Below are 10239 nucleotides of genomic sequence, written 5' to 3'. Positions count from 1 at the left end.
GCGGGGCGGGGGTTGGGGAGGTGGAAGGGGTACCCTGGGCTCGTGTGCCCGCATCGGGTTCCCTGCGGGGAGCCTGCTTCTCCCTCTGCCTGTGTCTCTGCCTCTCTCTCTCTCTGTGACTATCATAAATAAATAAAAATTTAAAAAAAAAAAAAAAAGAACGAGAGAAGGCAGCTGGAGAAACTACATGCGAACGCAGACGGTAGACACAACCCCAGGGGGGAGGGCTGGGCTCCGTGAGGGGTGGGACAGAGGCCAGCGGTTTCCACGAAGAGCCTTTCGATGGACTGCTGAATGGACTGGATCTGCGGCTTTGGCTGCGAGCCTCCTTGGATGGTGACGGGACAGGCGAGGACAGGCCCGGACACCCCGCAGGCCCGCCCGAGGGCCTGCTTGGAGCGCACGAACACGTAGGGCACGTTCTTCTCTTCACGCGGCAGGCAGGCAGGCGGGCGGCGGACGGTGCGGGATGATCTCCAGGGGCTCGGCGTCTGCAGCCAGCCATCAGGATGAACTCAGAGATGCCTCTCCACAGAGGGTTTTGGCGGCTTCGTGGGCTCCTTTCCGAAGCTGCTTGTAGTTACGGGACTGCTGAACACGCGTCCAGGAGTTTCTTGGGGAGGTGGGCATCTGCCAGGGGGTAGGCCTTCGGATTCACATCAGCCTCAGTCATCTCTGCGTATCCGCGGTCCCTGTGGGTTTCCTGTAAAAAGACGTGTCCTGGGAGCTACCTATCACCGTCACACTTCATACGGATAACCGGTTTTGTCCCCACGCGCCCCCGCCTCCGCCGCCGTTGGGGTGGGCGGTGGGATGTGCTGTGCTCCCGTCACAGTTTGTGGGCCTGGAATGGTGGTGATCGAGATAGACCCTTCCGCCACCTCATTACAAAGAAACAAGACACGTGTGGTGTCTTCTTAGACCCACAGGCACAGAAAAGAAAAGGAGAACTACTTATCCCCTTGTTCCACCGGGACCCACCCGGATGCCATGCCCATGCCGGAGGGTCCAGGCCCCGAGGGACGGGCGTACTCAACTTTGCTGTGAACTCAACGGATTAGTGGAGTTGTGCCTCTGAGGATTTGTCCACGGAAACTACTTCAAATGATCGATTTTGTCCGTCTCGTGTACTTTTCCTTGTGACGAGCAAGCAGGTTAAAAAAAAAGAAAAAGAAAAAAAAGAAAAAAGGGGGGAATCCCTGCGTGGCGCAGCGGTTTGGCGCCTGCCCTTGGCCCAGGGCGCGATCCTGGAGACCCGGGATCGAGTCCCACGTCGGGCTCCCGGTGCATGGAGCCTGCTTCTCTCTCTGCCTATGTCTCTGCCTCTCTTTCTCTCTCTCTCTCTCTCTCTCTCTCTCTCTCTCTCTCTCCCCCCCCCCGACTATCATAAATAAATAAATAAATAAATAAATAAAAGTCTATAGGTTAAACTTTTACAATAGCTTCCCAAATCTTTGGTGACCTGGAACTTTGAAGGTGTAACTAGCTTAATTGATAAATTGGGTTCAGTTCATCGGATACCTGGCGTCTGTCTTTCCAACAGAAAGGTAAAATACTAAAGTGTGAGTCAGTAAGACACCCAAGGTGGTTTTTTTGTTTTGTGGTGTTGTGTTTTCCTCCCCCACCCCTTGCCCTTTTCTTCCTTCCCCCCCCCCTCCCCCCACCTCAGTTTTTGTGTTTCTCTTTTGTCTGATTCAGGAAACCTGCAGATACCTGGGTGTGTCAGTAAACGTGTTTCAGGTTGGTTTGTTCGTTTCTCTTTTCCTTCCTCTTTTTTTTTTTTAATTTTAATTCACAATTCATCACACACACACACACACACACACACACACACACACACACGGGCAGAGGGAGAAGCGGGCACCCTGCAGGACCGCTGAGCCACCCAGGGATCCCCTGTTTCGTGCTTCCTTCACAATTGTATCATACAGGGCAGCCCGTGTGGCTCAGCGTTTTAGTGCCGCCTTCAGCCCAGGGCGTGATCCTGGAGTCCCGGGATCGAGTCCCACGTCAGGCTCCCTGCACTGGAGCCTGCTTCTCCCTCTGTGTCTTTGCCCCCCCCCCCCCTCTCTTAAATCTTAAAAAAAAAATTGTGTCCTACATGTTAGGTTTTTACAAAATGAACAGCGGAGAAATAAAAAACCAGCAGAGCCAGGCAGTAGGTAGGAGAGTGCTTTAATGGGGAGCGCTCCTGGGCGAGGTTCCATGACTCGGAGAGGTGGCCAGAGTCAGGGAAGTCGCGCGGGGTTGGGGACTGTGGGGGTTTTGAAGCCTTCTTGGTTCCGACTCTGGATCCGGGTGGGTCCCTAGCCAAATTAGACAAGGGAACACCGTGTCCTTAGGTGATTGGCTGGGAGTAGGGGGGGGATAGTATCAGACGATGGGGAGGGGGCGGGGGCGGTTCCTGGATGGAAAGTTTCGGTTTCCCATCTAGGCTTTGACTCACTGGAGATGATGTGGTGGTCAGGGATGCTTTGACGGGAAGATCAGCCATTTTGACCCAGTTTGAGATGTCCGCCATTTTGGGTGCCCCTGTCTCTCAGCCAGCCCAACAATACATACACAAACACACACACACACACACACACACACACACACACACACGTGTTTCTAAAAACTATCACATGTATTCATACATTTGACAATCTAAGGATTTCTGGTACGATAGACAATGTGCCCGTGGTTCCTACTGACTTTTCACCAGAGACTGAGGTTTCTAGGAGTTAACAGTCTGCCGCCTGGGTGGCTCAGCGGTTGAGGGGTTGAGCATCGGCCTTTGGGTCAGGGCCCAATTCTGGGGCGGCGGGGGGGGAGGTATCCGAGTCCGGACCCCTTTCCACATCTGGCTCCTTGTGGGGAGCCTGCTTCTGCCTATGTCTCTGTCTCTGTCTCCCTCCCTCCCTCTCTTCCCCCTTCACAAAGTTCTCTCTCTCTCTCTCTCTCTCTCTCTCTCTCTCTCTCTCCTCTCTCAAAAAGTGTAAAATAAGTACAATTTTAAAAAATCTGCCACATGGAATCGAGACTACTGGTTAACGATAAGGAAAACAACCTCTGTGTGTGAGATAGTAGGAGACATGTAGAATAGATACAAGGCATGAAAATACGGGTGGTGGTGGTGGTGGTTAAAGAAAATGAATCGGGGATCCCTGGGTGGCGCAGTGGTTTGGCGCCTGCCTTTGGCCCAGGGCACGATCCTGGAGACCTGGGATCGAATCCCACATCAGGCTCCCGGTGCATGGAGCCTGCTTCTCCCTCTGCCTGTGTCTCTGCCTCTCTCTCTCTCTCTCTCTCTGTGACTATCATAAATAAAATAAAATAAAATAAAATAAAATAAAATAAAATAAAAAAGAAAATGAATCTGTCCTGAAATGACTCTGGCTTTTTTTTTTTTTTTTTAAGATTTTATTTACTTATTCACGAGAGACACAGGGACAGGCAGAGACAAGGGAAGCAGGCTCTATGCGAGGACCCTGATATGGGACTCGGTCCCAGGAGTCTGGGATCACGCCCTGAGCTGAAGCCAGACGCTCAAACGCTGAGGCACAGGGGCGTCCCAAAGCCTGGCTATTTAGAGAAAGAACACTTAAGACTGACGGAATGGAAAAAGAAATTATAGAAGGGATTTATGAAGGAGATTTTTGAGATTTGTTTTTTGTTTTCTGTTTTTTATTTTTTTGGATTTTATTTATGTATTCATGGGAGAGAGACAGAGACAGAGAGAGAGACAGAGAGAAGGAGAGAGAGTAACAGAGACAGAGAGAGACAGAGAGAAAGACAGAGAAAGAGAGAGACAAAGAGAGACAGAGGCACAGAGACAGAGACACAGAGAGATAGAGAGAGACAGAGAAAGCAAGACAGAGACAAAGAGAGACAGAGATAGAGAAAGAGAGAGACACAGAGAAGGAGAGAGACAGGGAGAGAGAGAGAGACAAAGAGAGAGACAGAGAGATAAAGAGAGACAGAAGGGGAGAGAGACACAGAGAAAAGAGAGGCAGAGAGATAAACAGAGGCAGAGACAGAGACAGAGAGAAGGGGAGAGAGAGACAAAGAGAGAGAGACAGAGAAAAGAGAGGCAGAGAGACACAGAGAGACAGACACAGAGAGAGGCAGAGACAGAGAAAGAGAGAGAGACAGAGAGAAGGGGAGAGAGAGACAAAGAGACAGAGAAAAGGGGCAGAGAGATAAAGAGAGACAGAGACAGAGAGACAGACACAGAGACACAGTGAGGCAGAGACAGAGAAAGAGAGAGACAGACAGAGAGACACACACACAGAGAGAGAGAGAGAGAGGCAGAGACACAGGCAGGGGAAGAAGTAGGCTCCACGTGGGGAGCCCGATGTGGGTCTGGATCCCAGGACCCTTGGGATCAGGCCCTGAGCCAAAGGCAGACCTTCCACCGCTGAGCCACCCAAGGCGTCCCAGAAGCAGACTCTTTGAAAAGGGATTGCAGGCGTGGTCAGGACGGACTGAGATTGGGAGAAGTGGGTTTTACTACTACACTGGTGTACAACTGAGATTTGGCTCTTCTCTCTGCTAAAATGGCGAGATTCTCTTGCATTGGTAGTCTACTCTTGATAAGAGTGTGAACAGAGAAGAAAAGACAAAGACAAGGTGCTTTTTTGTTTGGTTGGTTGGCTTGGTTTGGTGTGGTTTGGTTGGGGGTTTTTTGTTTGTTTTTTGGGGGGTGTGTGTGTGTGTGTGTGTGTGTGTGTGTGTGTCTCCCTTTACCTGCCCAGAACAGCAAGGTTTTTAGATTCCCTTTTTTTTTTTTTTTTTTTTTGGTTGTTCTTGTTTCACTTTTTTTGGTATTTACTTATTTATTTTATTTTTTGGGTTCGTTTGTATCCGGTCTTCCCCTACTACGTAAGAGTGAAAACTTCTCCACGGTAAAGGAGCTTCATTTTGGGGACAACTCTAAAAGCACCTGTAGAATCTCCTAGGGGCCACCTCGGCGAAAGAGACACTGAAGATTTCCGTTTTGTTATGATCCGTGATCCTTTGTAGGCATGTGCCTTGAAAACTTCTGAGATGTTTTTGGTTGGCTGGTTGGCTGCCTGTCTGTCTGTCTGTCTACTGGTCCCTTCATCCGTTCGTGGATTCTCAGCGGATCCCAGAATGCCAAACCCTAAATAGAGTCTCTTGACTACTATAGGTCGTTTACCTGCTATGGGAAGGCACATGAGAAGCACTGTCAGACAAAGAACCATAAGCCCTCTTAGATTACATTGTGTGGGTGAATGCTGCCGGTGTTCCGAACAGGAAATGAAATTCCTAAACTTGTAACGTGTCCTGGTAGAGTGCCGTCACTCCACATTCGAACTGTTTAAATGCTCTGCGTACGTGCATGTGTGTTGTGTGTGTGTGTGTATGTGTGTGTGACAGAAACTGGTCGGATTTTCCTCTCGACTGCATTATAATGAATTCTCATTGGGTCTTTAGGCACGTCCATCCGTGGGTGACCTCCCTGTCACGTGCAGGTGTTGTTAGGAAGGTCTTGCAACAATGCGGTCCACTTTTCAGAAGATTCGCGGAAAGGACTCTGGACGAATCCCGGTGTCTGGTCACCCTGAGATTGTCCAACTACATACAGTAGGAGTTGCCGGAACTAATGAAAAAGCTGCATGGAAACCGAACAGAAAGGAACAACGTGGAACTGAATGAGGTCCACGAAACCCTGAACAGAGTTCAGAAACTCTCAGTGAGTCATCTTCCTTTTTTTTGGCGATTGTTAAATCCTCTTCAGAAGGTCGGTGGGAATCCGTGCTCATTGCAACCAGACACCGTTGGAAGGATCCGCTGTATCACCAAGGCCTTCCTTGAGTAGAATGGCGTCTGTTTTTCTTTCTTTCGACCTCCCCCGGTCCCCACGCCGCCCTCCCCTCCTCCCTCCCCTCCCTTTCTCCCCCCCGCCCCCCACCCGGCCCCGGCCCCGGCCCCGGCCCCCGGGGTCCATTTGTCAAAGTGATCTCTATTGACCGAGCGGGCCAGGGGCCCCTGGAATCGCATCCTAAGACTCAGATAGGATCAGACAGCCTGGAGACACTCAGATCCACTTCTCGGGAGCCACCCGAGCCCCTCGGAAACCGTGAGCCTGATACCTTCCTTCCAGAGGTCGCCGCGGCCTCACTGGGCGAGTCAAGAGTGCCACCTCCTGGCGGACGAAACCGAGAGTCAGCTGCTTAACCCCAGCGAGCCTCCCAGGTTGCCCCTACGAGGTGCTTGGAAATGCTGAGGCTCAACGACACCGGAACCACAACAACCGGAAGAACAGAAAAGAAGAGCAAAAGAAATGCTGAAGTTCTTCCTTCTGGCCTTGCCTTTACAGGAGTGTGCCGTCTGCGACCACGCCTGTCTCCGCGGACAGGAAGAAAAGAGTCCAGATGGCTGAACCGGGGTTCTGCACTCTGCGGACCACAGGAACCCCCTCCAGCCTGACCCAGGAACTCCCTTACTCTGAGCCAGGGACAGGAGGTCTTGTTTTGTGTTTCGGTTGTGGTCCAAAAGACAGGCGTCACCTACGATGGAACCTTGTAACCCTTTCTAAGCCTAGAGTCGCTCAGCGGCATTACATACGTTCACACATCCTCCTCGCCAAGTTATCTTTCCATTCCATTTTTTTACTCTCTTTTTTGAAACTCTTTAAATTTTATTTATTTATTTGTTCGTTCGTGCATGCATTCATTCATTCATTCATTGTTTGTTTGTTTATTATTTTAAAGGATTTTTTTATTGAGAGAGAGAGAGAGAGAGAGAGAGAGAGAGAGAGAGAGAGGCAGAGACACAGAGGGAGAAGCAGGCTCCATGCAGGGAGCCCGATGTGGGACTGGATCCCGGGTCTCCAGGATCACACCCCAGGCTGCAGGTGGCGCCAAACCGCTGCGCCACCGGGGCTGCCCTCCATTTTTTTACTCTTAAGTTTAATTTCTTACACTGTATTGATCGGGCACCCGATCTCTCTCTCTCTCTCTCTCTCTCTCTCTCTCGAATAAATAAATTAAATATTTAAAAAATAAATGAATAAATAAACTGTATTTATTCACGGGAGACACACAGAGAGAGGCCGGGACGCAGGCAGAGGGAGAAGCAGGCTCCACGCGGGGGGGGGGGGGGGGGGGGGGGGCCGGTGCGGTGCTGGATCCCCAAAAAGCCGTGATGACGCCCGCCCGGAGCCCAGTCGAAGGCAGACGCTCAAACTCGGGTATGCCACCCGAGCACACCTCGTCCGCACCTCTTCCTTCCCACCGCCACCCACCCTCTTGTGCGTTCGTCGGGTTCCCACACACAGGACCTCGTCCTCCAGGTGTATCCCTAGACACACCCTAGCCTAGGATCCCCAACGAGGGAATAGGTTCAGATGGGACCGATGCTCATGTGACCGTGCTCCTGTTTGAGGACTGTCCTCGGTTGCTGTAGCGGTGACGGCGAGACAAAGGGTCTCTCTCCACACACCGCACAGGCGGGTGGGGGGCATGCCCCGAGTGGGGCAGATGTCCCCATCCCAAGGAGGCGGAGGAGGAAAGCCACCCCAAGGCCCCTCTTTGGTGCCTGTCCTGTGTCAGGAAACGCTACTGACCTGGGTGGATCCGGACCAGGCTGTGTCCGTCCCAGCTGCCCTGGGATCCCACACTCCTCACACCTGGACCCACCGGTGTGGCGCCTGCCTTTCCGGCTCTGCCTGCCTGCCTAACTATCTCTGCATCCAACTTGCAACTTTCAGTCCGTGAGCTTAGGGGCTTCGACTCTCTGGGTCTTGCTAGAACCCAAACAGAGAAAGACGTTTGCCATACCATAGATACCACTTTCAATTAAGCATCTGTGAAATGATGATTATGGAGGAAGGAAATTCTCAGCCTTGAACGTTTCTGGGCCCTGCTCCATTGGCTTTCACACTGACCCAGGCCCAAACGGCTCCCAGAAAACTCAGCACTAGTTGGGCTCTATTTCCGTGCCACTGAGTGCACGTTGCCTGTCTGCCTCCCCTAAAAAGTCAAGCAACGGGGATGCCTGGGTAGCTCCGTGTTCAGCATCTGCCTTGAGGTCAGTCATCATCCTGGGGTCCTGGGGCCCCGACTCCCACTTGGGGCTCCCCGCGGGGAGCCTGCTTCTCTCTGCATCTGTCAATACCTGTCTCTGTGTGTCTCTCATGGATAAATAAAGAACATCTCTAAAACAGGAAAGAATGAATGATTAATTAAAAGGACTGACTGACTGGACTGATCGACTGACCGACCGACCGGCTGAATGAATGTATACATAAGCAAGCCAGGAAGGAAGGAAGCAAGCAAGCAAGCAAATAAATGAACAAATGAAATCGATGAAGGGCTGCGTGGCTGCTGGCTGGCACTGTGGGTGGAGTGTGGGACTCTATATTTCTCGGTTGTGAGGACGAGCCCTAACCTGGGTGTAAACATCGCATACACCTAAAATCTTTTGAAAATAAAACAATGAAAAGAAAAGAAAAGAAAAGAAAAGAAAAGAAAAGAAAAGAAAAGAAAAGAAAAAGGTGGGCAGCCCGGGTGGCTCGGCGGTTGAGCGCGGCCTTCAGCCCGGGGCCTGATCCTGGAGGCCCGGCATCAGAGTCCCACGTCGGGCTCCCAGCATGGAGCCTGCTTCTCCCTCTGCCTGTGTGTCGGTCCGACTCTCCCACTCACTGTGTCTCAGGAGAAAATAAACAGAATCTTTACAAAAAGGGAAAAGAAGTTGTTTTGTTTTGTTTTGTTTTGTTTCGATCGGATTGATCGATCGCTAAAAGGCAACCTGCCAAAACTGACGATGAGAAAACGGAAGAAAACCTTCCTGGTTCCCATAGAGTTCAAGCCCTACAGCCTTGCCCGTACCAAGATCAGAGAATAAACTGTCCACTCTCTACGGCGTCCCTCCTCCCGAGGACGCCCCAGCTCCTTATGGAGCATGCACACGCACGTGCACACGCACGCAGAAAAGCGGGGTGAACCGAACCAGACCCTAGAGAACCCTGCAGCGAAGGTTGAGCACAGGACACCCCCACCCCCCCCGCCAGCCACAGGAAACTCCGGCAGGCTACCACTGGACTGCTTAGGGGGCCTATACTTACTTGCAAGTGCTCGCTGACCTGGGACACGTGGAAGGGGAACCTGAGGCTCAGATGGCCCGAACCGGGTGAATGGGGTGCTTTGCTCATGCCTCAATGCTATGCTCTCCACGATTAGAGAAAGCTGGCAATGAGGCCAGCCCAGGGACCGGAACCTAACCTAGGAATCCCTCTGGTTCCATCAGTCATGTCCCGACTGTTGGTGAGTGAGGAACCAGTGCTCGGCTCGCTCGGGGAGACAGACGCTCTGGTCTTCTTCGGGTTGGGTTGTTGCTGCGGCTTTGGGTATCTTTGCAGGAAACCGGCCTCTTCTCTTTCGAAATGGAAACCAAAGGATGGACGGGGTCCGGACGCGGTCACGCTCGCTGGCCACTGGAGTTGTTGTCACCCAGCCAGCGGGGAGATCGGAACATCGGGTCTTTCGTGACCTCTCCACAGATAGATAGGAGTGAGACCAAGGCTATATACTTTGTTGGCGTCTCGTCTGTGTCTACGTGTCCCTGTGGGTTCTACGAGGGAGAGGTTTCCTCTACCTCCGGATGCTATATTGCTAACATCCCTTTGTAAAGGAACTGTAGCTTATGGGATCCCTGGGTGGCGCAGCGGTTTGGCGCCTGCCTTTGGCCCAGGGCGCGATCCTGGAGACCCGGGATCGAATCCCACGTCGGGCTCCCGGTGCATGGAGCCTGCTTCTCCTTCTGCCTATGTCTCTGCCTCTCTCTCTCTCTCTCTCTCTCTCTCTCTCTGTGTGACTATCATAAATAAATAAAAATTAAAAAAAAAAAAAAAAGGAACTGTAGGTTAGGAGTTCAAAGGCTGGCGCGGGTAAACATCATCGGAACAGGACAGCTCGGAGCGATAAGGAGGAGTGCCAATATTTCACAAGTTCCCACGATCTGGGATGAAGTTCTGTTCGTTCGTTCCCGATCATGCGGGTCTGGGATCCTTTCCTGCATCCGTCTCCTTGCGGGGGGGGGGGGGGGGGGGGACCTGCTTCTGCCCATGTCTCTGTCTCTGTCTCTGTCTCTCTCTCACACACAGGAATAAAGAAACCAAATAGTGTAAAAAAGGAAAGATGCTCGGTCTCCCACTCTCTCCCTCTCCCTCCTCCTCCTCCTCCCCCTTCCCCCCTTCACACAGTGCTCTCTCTCTGAAAGGAAGTTAATATA

The 10239-nt window shown here is 51.8% G+C and overlaps 1 pseudogene; it reads right to left on the bottom strand.

Annotated features, from left to right (window-relative positions):
- Nucleotides 1-58: 58 nt before the first annotated feature.
- LOC140634609 (NHP2-like protein 1 pseudogene) lies at nt 59-1136 on the bottom strand (annotated as a pseudogene).
- Nucleotides 1137-10239: the final 9103 nt, after the last annotated feature.

The sequence above is a fragment of the Canis lupus genome, chromosome 6, assembly GCF_048164855.1.
Source record: "Canis lupus baileyi chromosome 6, mCanLup2.hap1, whole genome shotgun sequence".
Lineage (NCBI taxonomy): Eukaryota > Metazoa > Chordata > Mammalia > Carnivora > Canidae > Canis > Canis lupus.
The sequence above is the reverse complement of the archived record's forward strand: the minus strand, read 5'-3'. Positions and strand labels throughout refer to the sequence as shown.